This window comes from Ammospiza caudacuta, chromosome 1, assembly GCF_027887145.1.
Source record: "Ammospiza caudacuta isolate bAmmCau1 chromosome 1, bAmmCau1.pri, whole genome shotgun sequence".
Taxonomy (NCBI): Eukaryota; Metazoa; Chordata; class Aves; order Passeriformes; family Passerellidae; genus Ammospiza; species Ammospiza caudacuta.
This window is the reverse complement of record NC_080593.1, coordinates 138627751-138645077: the sequence shown is the minus strand read 5'-3', so window position 1 is coordinate 138645077 and position 17327 is coordinate 138627751.

The following is a 17327-nucleotide window of genomic DNA, read 5'->3' as shown; positions in this document are numbered from 1 at the left end:
GTCTCAAATTTGTTTGAATGCAGATTTTGAAGGTGTAGTATAGATGATGTGCCTCAGTGCAGTTTGCTGGAGTCCCCTGACACTGCCCAGCTTCACTTTAACATGAAGGAAGCATCAAACAGTTCAAACTGACTTACATGGGTGGAAGATATCCATGACAGCAACCCAGGCCTGGGGTGAAGGAAGGCAGAAGTGGGGCTCATTATCTCAGCTCTGAGTTAAGAAACTATGTTAAAACATGTTGTTCATGGACAGTGACGATGGCTTTTCCCCACTGATATTTTACAGTGCTTTCACTGCTAGTTTTGCTCAGTTCTATAAACACCTGATGTGAGGAAACAGGTATTCACATAAGGTATATTGAACCTTGTTAATTAGATTAAATATATTGAGAGGATTGATTTATTCATCATGTTATATAACCACTTATGCAAAACTCTGTGTTTTCTGACTGGGAACATGAGGACCTGTGTTAATTGCTTGCTGATTTTTTAATACTTGAGTGAAACCTTTTGGCAAAGACACAGCATCTTCTCTGCTTTTCATTTCTTTTTTTCACAGTTAAGCAGACAGCAATGCACACTTAACAACAGAACTTTATTAGGCTTAGAGGCATGTGCAAGAAGCAGCTTTATAAAAATACTTCCAAGATGTGCTAATCGTCTGCCAGAAGTAAATATGTTATGACAGTTTCAAATGACATGAAAATTTAAATTTCCCCATTAGAGTGGACATATGTCAAATTTTAATATAAAAATATTAAATATACATTGTAATAGCAGATAGCTGTTATCCTTGATGCTTATATAGCACTGATCTCTTTCAGGCTGACAGTCTGTGAGTGGGTAGAGCCACCTGCAGTCAAAGCATCACTGCTCCAGTGGGGTAAGGACTCCACAATGGAGCACTGCCACTCCATAGGGGAAGATTGAGCCCACCAGCCCCAAAGCTGCCTCTGACAGGACTTATTTGCAATATTTGGTCCTGCAGGACTGGACCTCTGTGCTTCTTTCATCAGCTACTAATATATGCAAACACTGAACTGAATTCCAGCTCAGTCTGCCAGAGATGATTTCTTACTATTTGATACTCAGAGTGAATAATGGCTTTTAGCCCTCTGTCCTTTTTATTTGAGAAAAAGTAATTCCTGACACAAACCCACATTTACATGATGCCATCATTCAGCACTACCAATTTTGTACTATTCCTCTTTAAAATGGAAAAACTGACTGATTTTGGTATAATAGTGTCTCTATTTCTAGAAGGAAGGATGACAGAATCCTGAGATATGGCAACTCCAAAATGGTGCAAATCTACTCTCTTCTGTTAGTTTTGGGGAGAGCATCTCTTTATCAGCCAGTTGGTATAAAGGACAGTTTGGCACAGCAAAAAGGAAATAATAAGAATTCAGCCACAATTTTGAAGTTAAGCACCCATCTATATTATGACACCAACATCAGCAGGAAGTCTTTGCTACTTCCCATCTCACATTTATGTGTTTTGCAGCATTCTGCCCATCCATACATTTACAAAATATGCTGTGAAATTAAAACAAAAGTGAAGTTGCAAACAAGAATAAATAAGAAACAGGGGACAATGACACCTTGAGGCTCTCAGCCATTAGAACAGATTTCAGCAAGTGTCCAGGAATGATCTAGCTGTTTGTCTGGACTTTCTAAGACAGGTTATTTAAGGGCACACGCAGCCTTTGCCAGGCCTAAGCTCTGCACCATGTGGCTCTGAACCAGCTGTGGAGCTGGAGGGCCCTGTTCTCTTCCTGGCTGAGGTCCTTTGTCACCTCACACAGTAAATTTGCCTCTTCCTTCTCTGTATGTCAACTTCTGCTCGTGTTCCACTCCTAAACAAAGCACTTGCATTAAAACAAGAGACAACTGTAACATTACCGCATGAAATCATTGCATAAAGCGCCAGGGTTGCATCACACCACAGGGGAAAGAACCTTTGGGGAGCATTCTGTGAGTGTAACTTGAAGCCTGTTCACTTTCTTGCTGGCAAAACTACACTCGTTCGTGGCTTTTATTCCTGGCAGGTGCTTTTGGAGCTGGCTCTTTAAATCTGACAGTGCAAACAGCTGCAGCCTGTGGTGGCCCTTTTGTAACATCTTTTTGCTTTCCTCTCTTTCCATGGACAAATCCCAAAACTATGTGTCCTTTTCCTTATTGCTGACATAATGGTGCATCCTTCCAAGAATAATAAAAGCAGGCAGGGAACACAATAGCTGGACTTTTGGCTAAATATTTTGTAAATACCACATGAGTATTTTAGGATTAATGACCTGTGTGCATTTGACAGTCAGGGGCATTGTCTAATTCTCTGTCTTTTCACTTTTGCTTCTGTGTTAAATGGTGTCAACAGTCTTTATATACAGAGGAATGTTATTAATATGATAACTGGTTCATCTGTTATTGCTGTTTTCCCAGATCCATCCAGCTACCTAAGGTGATTAGTACATTCTACATGTTTCATGAACTCTAAATGTGCATTTAAGCCTTTAATATAATGTACTTTTTTTCTTTTTCCTTTTTTAAAAAGATTTTTGGTTTAAACCTTGGTGATAAATTAGCAGTGAACAGATCAGGAAAATCATTATTTTCTTCAGTCTAAGCAAATTTTAAGATCACCACTGGCAATCAGGCCAACATAATTGTTTAACAGACTTTTGATAAGAAGGATGTGGGTGCAGAGGGAAAAAGCTTCAATGCCAGGATTAATGAAACTGCTACTCATTCAGTGCATGTGTTTGTTTATATGCTGCAAATGGAATAACACTTGTGGAACAAGAAGGTTGTTCAGAATGTTTACATTTTCAAACATAGCATACAGCTATTAAGAGGGTGAAGAGCTTGCTAAATACTGAAGTCATTTGATCACATGTACAAATTAAGTCAAAGGCCATGGAAAAACTTAGAAAAAAAGTACTGGGAGAGATGATAAAAGAAACCATTTAGGAAACATCTCCTAACAATTATAATCTCATTCATCACTGTTCCTCAGGCAAAAACAATTTATGCAACAAGACAGTTAGAGGTGAACAACAGGCAAATTGGAAAACAAGAAAATAAAAGATTTTATATAGTTTAGAAGAGTAAACGGAGGGAGTCTTAACAACTGTCAGAAAAGGTTCACATTGGGAGCCCTTTGCCATACTAAGAACTTTGAATGTGTGCTGAGAGTTAAGAATAGATGCACATTTTCTTGAAAACATATCTTGTTCCTTTTTGCTGATATGATGTGCCAAGATAGGTAAATATATTTCTTTCTAAGAGGAACAGAAAAGGACTGCCCATATGGACTTAACTTTCAATTACTACAGTGAGAAATGCTACAAATCTATAACTCCATTTTTGGGATATCTTGGTGTACATACAGGTACAGATGCAGAGATCAAAAATGCAAACACTATGCAAACACTAGTTTGTGTATGTTGATATGAGATCTTTTAATCAATGGAAATGCAGCATTGCAGAGGGCTGTGCATGCAGGTTTTGGATGTCACAGCTGCCTGCAGTTAAACAATTGTGCATTGAAATAACTACACCAATGTCTGCATGGATGTGAAGCACTGCTCCTGAATGCAGAAGACTGAACGAAGTAGAAGAATGCAGAAGACAGTAGTACTTCATCTGAACTGATCCAAGACTGTCTGCTAATGAATTTGCATTGAACAGAATGGCACAAAGCATAGGTGGCATTGGACTGATCTACTGCAATATGATGATTTTGGAAAAAATCACTCCAAACCTTTCTTTCAGTTTATGAAAAGAATTGACATCAGTAATGATATCAACTGCCTGGTTTAGGTAGCCACAAAGTATGAAAAGAGAATAGTCAATCTTAGTGGGCTTCATGAAAAGGGAAGAATCAGAAATGGAAGCTAATCTGAGTGAAAAAAAAGAGAAATAAATAGCAACTCAGACAACACACCCAGACCATTTAAATTAGATATGTATTTATTTGTATAATTTTTCACTTTTTTTTAACTGTTAGCATAGCTTGTACAAATATAGTTTTGGACATTTTATTTCCCTATATGTGGTAACACTGTAAAATTAGTTTAAAAGAAAGTACTTAAAATATTTATTATTATTTTCCCAGTATATTAATGTTGGGATATCTGTTGTACTAGGTATTGATGCAGAAGGTAATAGACTGGTGATGTGAAGACACATGCCTTAATTCCAGACAGTATAATCTGTGGAATGAAGCCCTAAACAAATAAAATAGTAGGGATGACAGAAAGAAATTTACCTCTCATACAGAAGTCCAAGATAAATGTGTGAGAATCACTGCAGGCTTCCTGTGTTTTGACAAAAATGTGCAGTTTTGCAAAGGCAAGAATTTTGTCCTGACCAGCAGCAGGGAAACCACAGGGTGAGGAGAACCATTTGTGACACAGAAATTGTGAGGTATGTTTGCATATAAACTTTTAATTAAAACTGCTGCTCTTACCCTACTGCTGGTGGAAGCCATAAGGGTGACAAATGATCTCACTGGCAACCCAAGCAGTATGGGTGCTAACTGCTAGAGATTATGAAGCAGTATTAAGTCTGGAAGAAATCTGGTTTATGATCCTGCACAGGGATCCATGTAAACGATCCTGTTTTTTAACACAGCTGTCACGGTTCTCAGAAATACTGTGATGATAAAGCCAGCAAGACTTGCAGTTACCCACATACTTACAGATTTGGCTCTAACTTGCAGTGATAATACAAGCATAGGTCCTGGTTAGCTCTGTAGCAAGTTTTGTGCTGGGAAATGCCTGCTCAGCTCAGTTTCACCAGGGCTTGGCAGGAGCCAGGGCTGTCAGAGCAAGGCATGCAGCAGAGCTCTCCCCCTGCCTGCAGGATGCTGACCTGAGGGTCCCACGGGCTCTGCACTGGCCAAGGTGGGCAAGGGCAGGGTGGCCAAAGGAGGCAAATGTCTCCAACCTGCTGCTGCTGCTGCTCAGGGGAGAGGAGACTGCTCCCCAGCACCAAGAATTGCCACTGCACTCTTTGGGCTGTTATTGCACAGTTTCACAATCAAAGTGGGAGCCAAAGAGGAACTTTGGTCCTGTCAGAGGTTACAGAACAAATCAACACAGGAGATGGGAAGACACGCACTCCTCAATTGGAGTCTATTGATTTTTTAACTGCTGGGCTCATTTGGCTGCTGTGAGAGTCATAGGGCTCAAATGAGCTACAAGAAAAAATAATTCATAGCACACTTCAAAGATGAGCAATTTTGGCTATGCATCTTACCACCCTTATGATTTCTTTTCTCAATTATTTTAATGGAAGACGTTGAAAAGTTATGTAGGGAATAAAAAATGGGATTTCTTTCTTCAGCAGTGGGACATGGATTGTGAAGGAGTGCAGAAAAAGAACTCCTGATCATTCACTGAAACAAGAAGGATGTCAATGTGTTGGCCAAACACAGACATCTTGACTTACTTGGGTGTCTCACCCAGTTTTCAGCTGCCGCTCCAGGGCAAAGCACAACTCCCATGGGTCCCCTGTCTTCTCTTCTGGACTTGTTTATCATCTCAGAAATGTATGTAAATGAAAATAAAGCTGCATTCAAGAAATGGTGCTCTGTTGCAGTGCAGGCTGTTTCAGATCTCCAAACCAGTAACTGCATTACAATACCAAAATGGGTTTGGTATTGCAATGCAGTTAATTCTCATTATTAGTTATGTCTGCACCTTCTGTGCTTTGGGATTTAAGTAATCACTTGAGTTCTCTTGAACTTTCATGAACAATAGTGTTTGCAAAGTTCAGATGGCTAGAAAAACCATTTCCTTTCTTTTAGTTCATCTGTCATGTTTGTGGGTCAGGCTGATCTTGGAAATGGATTGGTGCAGCTGGTCTAATTGGGAAAGAAGGAAAAATTTAACTACTAGAGTTACTGATGATATCATCTGGAGGAAAGAGGCTTTCTTCCTCCAGAAACTATCAATCTCTGTTTTAAGTTAATCTCTTTCTAAGAGGCCTAGTATGTTTGTGGAACTGTATAACTAGAGGAACTGAGATAGAAATGGGACATCTTCTCCTTTCCTATCAAATTTAAATTATGCCTAGAGAATTATGCTTAAATGGGAAACAGTTCAATTTCAGTAATTGAGTGACTCATAGCTCATAATGAGGGCTCTTCCTCTGACCCTCCAGAGGTCAAAATCCTCACTACAGTGTCAATGGGACTGCTGGGAGCCTGACAGCTGAGAAGGGCTTCTCAGTCTCATTGCTAGGAGAATATCTAAGCCACAGAGAAGTGATTTTTGCCTTATCATTTAAGAATAAACTGTCACCAAAACTGTGGACAGACATTTTTGAATTCTCTGACAGGCTGAAGATACTGTTATTAAATAAAGCACATTTTAAAAAATTAATTTTGGAGAATATGGCAAGATTTTTAAAACTTCAGAATTTTCAGAAATCAGTGGCAATGTGTAATGTCATCTGAATTTGGATCAGGATCTTACTGTGTTGAGATTATGCTGCTAAAAATGTAATTTCTGCACCTCAAGAGCCACTGGACATATTTCTGTCAGAGGATAGCCTAGCCCTGTGCTGTGCTAGAACTTGTTTTTTCTGGTCTGGAGTCTCCCCCAAATGCAGCTCAGCATCATTCACCCTGCTGGGGTCTGCTACCAAAAATCGCTTCACCAGTTCCTGCTGCCAGGAAGGAGAAAATGTAGGTCACCATCTTCCTCTTTGATCTGTGGAATGCAGAGTTGCTCACTTCTGCTGATGTGAGTGTAATGCCTACTTAATTATAGAATCATATGTCATCCTAATCTTCTTCAATTAGCCTAGAATTTTTAATGTAAGGAAAGCATTCTGAAATTGTAAATTGGGTTCAATTCACAGTGGAGTGCCTTTTCCCAGGAACACCAAGTATCACCCAGAAAAAATACCATTAATTCTGAATACTTCCCATGTATGTTGTGGTACTTCAGATTTTCAGCTTCTGTCGTGTCTCTTTGTGGGTGGACATTATTTTCCTATCAAAATCTATATTGATCTCCAGAATAAATGCTCTGCTGTGTTAGTTGCCTATTTAAAATGTTTGTGGTCTGGTATTTCTTCTTTTAGGTGCGTCTGTGTGAAGTATCTGTCTGGCATTATATGTCTAAAAATATAAGAAAAATAAAACCTGTGATTTTTAGACTTCTGGCAGCATTATGGCTTAGAGTGAGAACATAATGCAGTGGAGTGAGATTACTGATCTGAGAGGTACAAAACTATAACTGATGTGCAATTGGTTATGTATGTAGGTGTATATAGAGAGGATAAATATATGTTCTCAGAGCACTGAACTGCTTCTGTAGGCAGACTTCCAAAGGGGCAATTTGTGAAGGATTGTTTCTGATAGGATGTGATTAGGGCAGGTACACACATTAGGGCTGGAAGGGGGACTGACCATGGTACCCTAGGAGCTTGCTGCCATCCTGTCACTGTGCCCCTCTTTGGGGTCTTGGATGCTGGCAGAAAGCTCCCTTAGCTGTCTCACCAACAGCTTGTCCAAATAAGGCATTTTCACCTGTAGAGGCATTGTTTCAGCACAGACATTTATTTGTTGGATCAGCCCCATATACTTCCTTAAAGTCTCTGAGAGTAATGAGTATAGATGAATTAATGAGTACAAAGAATTACTTTGTGTAATGTTGGCATTCAGAACAGATAAATCTCATAAGTCTTGGAAGTGCTGCTTCATTTTGTCACTGATCCACATTTGTGTGAAATGTATGCCTGGATCTCACTTGAAATCAGGAGGAATTTGAAATGCAGTCATCACTTCAGCTATTTTCTCTGCGTCTCCATATGTTTGGCATAGTGATACAGGTTTCAAACTCTCCTCCTACATTCCTGTCTCTGAAAATTATCACTCCAAGAAAGCTGCCATATCTTCCCTAATTGTGAAGGATCAGCATGGAGGAGCAGGTATGAGCTGCTGGTGTGATCTGCATGCACAGCTTTCTGATGCAGAAGGCCCTCAGTCAACAGCTCTGTGAACCACAGCATGATAACTGAGGGAACGTTCCCTGGAGACCAAAGGTTATCAGGAGCCAGTGAGGAAGAGGGGGCACATCTCCATCTCCAAGAGTTCTATGAGAGGCTGTGTTGGTGCTGCCTTCTGAGGCACAGCCGAGGTGTGGTCACAGATCTCACAAAGCAAGTGCAAACTAAGCACCACACACCTGCAGACTTTCCTGGACACAGGAAATATGTGAAACAGGAATCAGTATGGGAAACGGGGATCAATATGTGAAATAGGGATGGCCCTGATGGCTGAGCAGTGAGAGGGGTGGGATGGAGACAAGGGCGAGTTTGGTTTACAGGAGCTTGCTCAGCTTGGATCACAAATTAAAGAGGAAGGTCGCCTGCCTACAAGCTGATGATCCACCTGGAAATTTGCTCTTTTAGAGGTTCTTGGCATAGGATATAGCTCTGAATCAGTTGCAAGTCCAAAGCTGAGCATGATAAAGGAGATGCTGCATTTTCCTGACCTTTTTCCTGTCTTTATATAGTCTTTGTATAGTCTCACAGCAGACAATCTGGCCTGTGGGCCCACAACCTGAAATAACATTATTTTCACTTCAGCAGAGCTCTAAAATTAACTCACAATTCATAACAATACTATTGTCTTTCTTATGTCAGCTATTAAATAAGAATATTTTTCACTGGAGGTTTATTTTGCCAAAAAACTTTGAAATTAATTGCATCAGTGAACTATAACATATATAAAGCTCCATATAAATTATTTGATACAGAGTTAAAAAATAACAAGACAGCAAACTGGAAGAAATCACTCAGTCTTTGACTGGATTGAGAGCCCTCAGGTGACTCAGTTAATTTGCCAGAAAGTGTTAATTTTAAAACCAGGTCAACAAAAAAGCAGAATATACTCACAACCTAAACCAAAAGCCATGACTTAAAGTTTAGCACACCAAGTTTTAGCATATTCTCAGCTATGACTGATTGAGGTTTTTGCTGTTCTGTACTGCTCAGGGCTCTCTTTTAATTAATATCAAACACTGTGGAACAGAAGGAAATACATTAAAAATGAAATTTTAAATTTTCCTCCAGCTGTTATTGCTAGATGTGCCATATTTTTGACTACTGATTATTAATAGAATTCTACACCAAAATTCCAATGCTGCTTTATTACATATCTTAAGAAGCAGAAGTGGTCTGGAAATGAGAGCTCAGGTCTGGGCTACTAGGCTATTTATCAATGTCTTCCTTGGTGTGACCTTGGGAGGCTGCCTCAATTTCCCTGTCCCTCAGTCAAGCTAAGAACCTCTTGCTTCCCATGGCTGCCATGAGCTTCAATTAATAACCCAGATTTATCTCAGGTCTCCATGTATTTTTTTGTGCTGTAGACTCAAGTGCACAACTCTCATTATACAATGTCTGGGAAGGGAGGTTTCAGCATCAGAAAGGAAATCTCCCAGTCCCTGCAGGCTTGGAGAGGGAAAGACAGAGACTGACTTTCAGACAAGAGGTCTCCTTCTATAGAGAAAGCCAGAAAAGTGATGAGCATGACCTGACAGCTGTAGCTGAGCACCCTGTAAGAGCAGGAACCTGTCTGCCATGTGGGGACAGATCCTTTTGCATTTTGTGAAACTTCAGCAAGGCATAATGCAAAATATCCACACTGAGAGGACATACATATGCAAAAGGTATCACAGAGTGAGAAGTATGAAAGAGAAAGAAGAAAGGAGAAAGGTAAAGTGTATCTTTTCAATTATGGGTAAATAAATAGCAATTTTATGAAATGTGTAAGTGGTGCTTATGCTATTCTCTGTGCCGTGTGCACCCACAAACATCAGAAAATTTCCTCCTGAAAGCACTGCTGTCCTAAAAGTCTTTTTAAAAGACAGAAAATGGGTTTCTGAGGTCTGATGCAGAGTTTTGAGGACAGAACCATGCAGGAGGCTGGAGTCATGGCCAGAATCCAGACACCTCATTATGTTGTGCCATTTCCTAAATAAAAAGCAGTTAAAATGCATGGACTTGTGCTGTTCCACTGCAGTGTAGCCATCAAACTTCTCTTTGCACATTAGGGTACTATTTGGCAAACAGAATATTTGAGCTAGTTCTGCAAAAAGACACCACAAGACCATACACAGACCCTGAATGTCCAGTGTGACACTTTGGAAAATCTGTGTCTATTAAAACTGAGTTCTGGTAAGTTCATGAAGGTTTTGTATCTATAAATACCATAAGCCAGATTTATACTCAAGAGTACATTATCTGTATTACACTATTAATATAACATGACCACTAGTAGAGTTGCCCCCCAAACTGGAATAAAAACCTGTAATAGAAAAAGTATGACATCTGGTCTACAGACAGATTTTTTTTTTTTTTTTTTTTTTTGTGCACCAGCATTAGCTGGGAACCTCTCAATGCCCTTGACTGAAAAAATCCAGTGAGCTAAAATGTGCAGGCTCAAGAACATGGAATAAGTTTCCTTAACAGGTCACTCTCTCCAGATATAGGTTGGAAAGACTGACACTAAAAATGGAGAGTCTTAACCAGTATAATCTATATTTCAAGTGCAAGCACTGTAGAACAGTGGGCAAGATTGAATACAGGAAAACAGCAGGGCTTCTAAGATTGCTTGTGTGAGATAACATTAAGGCCATGGAAAAATCCTAGCAGAAAAGAAGGAATGAAGAAGCAATGTGCAAAACCTTTCTCTTAAAGGCCAAGAATCTGGAAAAATGACAGAACATAAGCAGTTTAATATAAGCAAAGTAAAGGGGAGTTGGACAGGGTCTGAGAAGAGCTGAGAGAGAAGCCTGAACTAGAGATACCATGAAAGGGGCTTCCAGGGGAAAATTCTCAGAAATGCTCAAGACAGGTGAGGATGCACTGGTAAGGATGTACATGAGGATTTTTCAGGCTGATCTTATATCTTATTTACTGGCAAAACCAGTTTGGAATTGTTTAGATTTTCTAGTCAAAGATCATCCTGGCAGCTCCTCACATAACCCAATGCCATCCTTTTTGCTCTTTTCCTCTATATCAGGAAGAATTTCTTCACTGAAAAAGCTGTCAAGCATTGGAATGAGCTCCAGGAGGTGGTGGAGTCAGTCACTGGAAGTATGCAAGAAACAATTGGATGTGACATTAAATGTTGTGGTTTAATTGACTTTGTGGTGTTTCATCAAAGGTTGGACTCAATGATCCTGGAGGTCTTTTCCAGCCTTGAAAATTCTATGATTCATCTTCTGACCTCACCAATTTTTATTTTTGCAGAGGTTCAGATAAACTCTGATCTTTGTGGCTTACATTCTTCACTTAATGCCTTTTGCTGAAGAAAGATTAAACATGAAGAAGTGCAGGAAGCAGATCTTTAAGTAATGGAGTTGAAGCAATGGTTATTTGGAGACAGCAGTGATGAGACCAAGAGACCGATGCCTGAACTCTTCTACCTCCTGCATAAGGTAACAACCAGGCTCTCCATGGGAAGGGTCCACATTTGCAGCTGGTGTTTTGGTCTTAGGAGAACATTGAAATTCCTGTGTGCTCTGTGTTCACAAATAAGAGTTCAGCCAGCACTGTAATATATGAGGTCCAAGACTCTTAATCATCTTCATTTTTTAAATTCTGCTGTGCAGCATTGTAGGAAATGTATCTGGGATCTTTGTCTTTGAACATTCAAAACTTTATGATCCTGTGCAGCCAATCTGTAACAGGTCAGCTGCTCTTTGTTCTATGATCCTCTATTAGGTGTGAGAGTTTACATAGAGTCGAAGAATAATTTAGGTCAGAAAAAATCTTTCAGATAATCAAGTCCATTTGTTAACACAAGACAATTCTTCACACCTCATCTCATTGCTGATGCAGAATGTAATTTTCCAGATAATCTGCTCAAATGATCAAATGAAAAGCATTAATTTTTACAACTTGCTCATTATTTAAAGTGCCTTCTTTGTTTCCTCCTAGGGCTCCTGTGCCTAATGTATTGAGCTCTTGCAGATATTGGTTTATCTGCAAGCTGTATCTATGTTCAGTAGAGACAGTGAAAAACCAAGAGACTGTATGGACATTATAACAGCAAAAGGGATAAGTCATATGTAAAAAAAAAGCCCCAAAATTCTGCATAGCAGGAGGGAAAAATTTTGAAGATATTGCAGAACTAAAAGCAGAAATCACCTAAGCATTCAATACTTCTAAAAGCTTGCAGTGCCTTTAAAAATACCTACCCCCTCCTTTGCCACATCCAAAGAGAGGATCAGCAGGATGAAGATAGAGGACTTTATCCACTCTTACATTAATCTAAAGAGAAAGAAGTCTATGACATCTAGGCTGTGTAAAGCCAAGTTTTAGATCTGTCATTGATGTCTATTCAAAGATTTGTTGCTGCATTCCAGCACAGGAGATTACATGACACATGGCAGTAGCTGTCCCCCTCCCAGTGCAATGCAATCAGAAAATGCCCATGGTGATATTTAGTTAGCTATTAAACTCGATTTAATTTTCATAGCACTGCATATTTGTGAGCTGGCTGTGCCCAGGGACATGAAAGAAATTGTGAGCAGAGTTGGAACAGCTCAGCAGGGGAGGCTGGAATAGCCTGGACCTGGGAAGGAGCTGGACACGGCCTAGTGTGTCCCTCCCAGTGCTGAGCAGGGAGCAGTCTCACAAAGGATATGGCCACCTTCCCAACCTTGCTGGGCTGTAAGAATTGCATGCAGCAATTGAGATGACTGACTTCAGGAAAACACAAAGAATCTTAATTTCAGAGATCTCAAAAGTAAGCACTGGGAACTGGGGCTCAGGGAGAGGGGTAAGAGCCCACCTGAGATGCAGAAGGCAGCACAGGATAGCTGGAGGCCGGAATCTGGGTGATGTTGGTGTGGACTGCAGGACATATCCATAAATTCAGTGGGAGACAATTTCAGCCCAGGCAAGGAAGAAGGATGGTGAGTCCAGCAAGTGTGGAGCTGCCAGCAGAGCTGGGCAGTGTCAGGTGGCAGGAGGAGAGCTGTGCTGCCTGCTCCCAGCAGCTCTACCCTCAATAGCTGGATGTGCAGCATCCTGTCATACATCTATCTCTAAATTAACTCAATTAAATGGGCCTAATGATACAAATTGGCATATGGCTCTATTTCTGTTTCTGTTCTCAGTCCAAGTAAAACACGTTATTACATTTCAGGGAAGGTTTTGACTTTAACCTCTAGAAATCAGAATTGTAAGGATTTCCAGCTATTGTAGCCTTGTCTTTCTCAAGAGCTGTACAGGAAGGTTTTCTGTGCCATCAGGTTTAAGAAAATGTACATGCAGGAACTGAGCAGCAGTGCTTGCACAGGAGAGCTGTGGATGTTTGGGGACATGGCGAAGGTGACAAGTGCAGCCAACACCTGTCATGGTGAACACATCCGTGCTTCCTACATTTCAGCACTTTTACTTAGAAATGAAGACATTTTTAGGAGTTTACTCTAGATATGACCACAGGGTAAGAGCAAGATCTTCCCTCCTCACTGAGACCAGGCAAATTCTGTCATTTTGCCATGATAATTATGTATTAGCTGTGTTAGATGAAAGCACTCAGCCTAGTAGGAAAGACAGGATTTCTGACATTTCCATATATGAGGTTACATCCTTCAGCCTTCCAAATACTATTTGTGCAAGCCTGGTGGAAGCCTTGTTCAGCTGGAGATTGTAAATATCGTGTAAGGGAAAATGATGTCTAACTGAAAAATAGTGGAAGCGAAGAGTGAAAGTTAAAAAAATCTCATATACACTTGCATCACCCTACTCTAATTTATCTAATATGTGTCTGCCGAAACTGTCTTTCTCAGCTGTCAGTCTAAACTCATCTCCATGAATATTAGTTTCCTCTCAACACTCTGTTATATTCAACTTTTTTCCCTTTCACCAGTGCAGCACAGCTCTTCTCTGTGGATGTTTCCTATTCTACAGATATTCTTTGTAAGTAAAATATGCTGGTCTTGCTCTTCAATTCCCTAGCTGCCATAACTCCTTTTTGTCCATTTTGATGGAGAAATACCTTAGAACTCCAGGTCACAAAGTTGTTTGTGCCTCAGTTAGTCTTCCATAACATCAAAGAAAAACACATTTTAAATGTCAGAGGAGATGTTTTTATGTCTATGCTCAGATATATGTCTGTATCTAAATGGAACAAATCTTTCTCCCCCAAAACAAGTGCATTTTATCTTCTTTTGGACATAAGTCACTTAGGGAAGAAAGTGCTATTGTGACACAGACCAGAGAGTGTTACTAAGGGAAGATAAATCCTAAGTAATAAATGAATAATATAAAGATAGGGATATGAAATTGTGGTACCTGAAAAAGCCTTTTTTCCACCCAATGAATGCTTTTCCTTCAATACACACTAGTTACTTCTTTCAGATAAAACCAGGAAAATAGATTTGAAGTTAAATAGTGAAACCAGAATATTTTTCCTTACAGAGTACCCATAAACTAATTTGGAATGTGTAATTTTACAGTTATATAGTTCTATAGCAATTTATGTTAAACTTTCTAATGAAAACTGTTTAAATCTAAATTGTGAATGTACCTGGAAATATTTTTTTTCTACAAGAAAATGTGCAAAGCATAAATATGATGGAAAGTCTGCTTTCTTCCCCTTATAATTAGAAATACAAGACATCACTCTTGATGCGTCTCTCTTGATGATTTTTGAGCATTCTTTGGAATGCAGAGCAGTCCAGCTGATTGGAAGCTGGCAAACATTGTCCAGATTTTCAAGAAGGGCAAGAAGGAGGAGCCCAGAAACTGCAGAACTGTCAGTCTTACTTCAGTGCCTGGCAAAGTTAAAGAAAATATTATTCTGAGATATTGAAAGCACCAGCAAGACAATGCAGTCATAGGTCACATTCGGCATGGCTTCATGGGAGGAAAGTCCTGGTATCAAACCTGATTTCCTTTCATGTCAGGTAACTCACCTAGTTGATTAAGGGAAGCCAATTGTTGTAATCTTTTTGGATTCCAGTAAAGCTTCAGCATTCCTGTCTCTCACAGGATCCTTCTGGACAAAATGTCCAGCCCACAGCTGGACAAAGACATTGTGGGATGGGTGAGCAACTGCTGATGGGTCAGGCGTAAAAGGTTGTAGTGAATGAGGTGACATCAAACTGGCAACCTGTCACTCAGGCTCTGTGCTCTTCAGCATCTTCATCAATGGCTTGGACACGGGACTGCAAGGGGCACGGAGCAAGTTCCCAGATGATACAAAACTGGGAGGGGCTGTTGGCTCCCTCAGAGGCAGGGAGATCCTGCAGAGAGACCGTGACAAATTAGAGGGCTGGGCAGTCCCAAACAATGTGAAGTTCAGTAAGGGCAAGTGTCAGATCCTGCACCTGGCATGGGGCAGCCCTGGCTGTGTGTACAGACTGGGGAATGAGAGGCTGGAGAGCAGAGCCATGGAAAGGGACCTGGGGATCCTGGTGGATGGCAAGTTGGACATGAGCCAGCAGTGCCCTGGCAGCCAGGAGGCCAACCCTGTCCTGGGGGGCATCAGGGGCAGCATCACCAGCTGGGCAAGGGAGGGGATTGTCCTGCTCTGCTCTGGGGCAGCCTCACTAAATGTGAGGCTGTTCTGGGTGACACAATTTAAGATATTAAGCTATTAGAGAGCATCCAAAGGAGAACAAGAATGGTGAGGGCCTTAAGGAGAAGTCATATGAGGAGGCTAAGGTCACCTGGTTTGTTCAGCCTGGAAAAGAGGAGACTGACAAGAGACCTCATTCCAGTTACAACTTCCTTGTGAGGGGAAGAGGAGGGGCAGGCACTGATCTCGGCGGTCAGCAGTGACAGGACCTGAGGGCATGGCCTGAAGCTGTGTCAGGGGCAGTTTAGGCTGGACATTGGAGAAAGATTCTTCACTCAGAGGATGGCTGGGCACTGGGACAGGCTCCCCAGGGCAGTGGTCACAGCACCAAGCCTGACAGAGCTCAAGAAGCATTTGGACAATGCTCTCAGGTGCATGGTGTGACTCTTGAGGATGGTGCTGTGCAGAGCCAGGAGCTGGACTACTGGTGGGGGTCCTTGTGGGTCCCTTCCAACTCAGCATATTCTTTGATTCTGTTTGCTGGGGAAGAAGGTTGACTATGGCTGAGAGGACAATGAAGCACAGTTTCAATTGCAGTGTCCAATGGGAACACAATAACTTCAGTGCTTTATCTCTCCATTCCCTGAAATTTATGGCATCTTGGGTAATTCAGCTTGTGCTGGGTGAAGAGGTTCAGCTGAGTTAATAAACGCTACCCTCTCTTTCTTCAAACAGTGCATTGAAATTTACTTCCCCAAAGCACATCAGGTGTGATGAACAGCATCTGCTGTTTCTAATGACCTTGTTTAAAGGAATAAAATGGTTCTCAGAAAATTTACATTTTCCATGCTAGGCCTGTTGTTGCATGAAAAAGATCTCAGTGCTAAAAGGAGGCAGGCAAGGTGCAGGGCTAGTCTGCACAATTCAGTAGTTCTTGCTTCCCCCAGTCCCTCTGTGTGAGCTGCCCCCTGTGGCACCAGCCAGTGCTAGTAAGGTGGAGGGAATGTTTCTCTGTGTCTGCAAGAGCTGCTTACTTGCACCAGCAGAGTAAGCTGAGGTGGTGCCCTGGCATCACCTCAGCAGCCACACAGAGACCATTTCAACACCATCTCTGATCTACAGAAATGTCCTATTACACCCAGGCATTCCTGCCCACTGCTGGGAAAACAGATGCCTTTGAGAGGCTTCTCTTTCTCCATGGCTCTCAGAGTGTCTCTGGCAGGCAGCTGCAGAGTGGGGTGTTCCCAGTTCCACACTGCATGGTGTGGGGCACCCCATCCTGCCCCCAGGGGCATCAGCACTTCCCTTTGCTCACTGGGAGTCTTTTGAGTTTGTCAGGTTTTCAAATCAAGGTTAAGTAAAATGGACAAACCCCCTCCCTGGCCAGCAAGACAGCTCTGAAAAAGGTGGAAATATGTATCTCCAAGCGCTTGGCTCTGAAAGATTTGTTTGCTTCTGGGGCTGAGGCCACATTTGTTCATTAGTTTCATTTTGTGCTTATCGTTATCCCAACGTTCCTCTGAGAGGAGGAAGAAGGGTTGGAAACAACCTGTCTCAGTGGTGAGGAACAAAATGTTCATTCAATGAATCTTGTTGATTGCAATCTACTGGTTAACTTCTGCACATTTTACTTTTAATTAACTACTATACATTTCCTTGGGATTAGTGACTTGTCAGCATTTTTGAAGTTGGTGTTAGGAATTTTAAATAATAACAGCATTTATCTTCTGCATGGACACATTGCGGTTAGGCTGATTAAAATAGGTGAGGAGTTA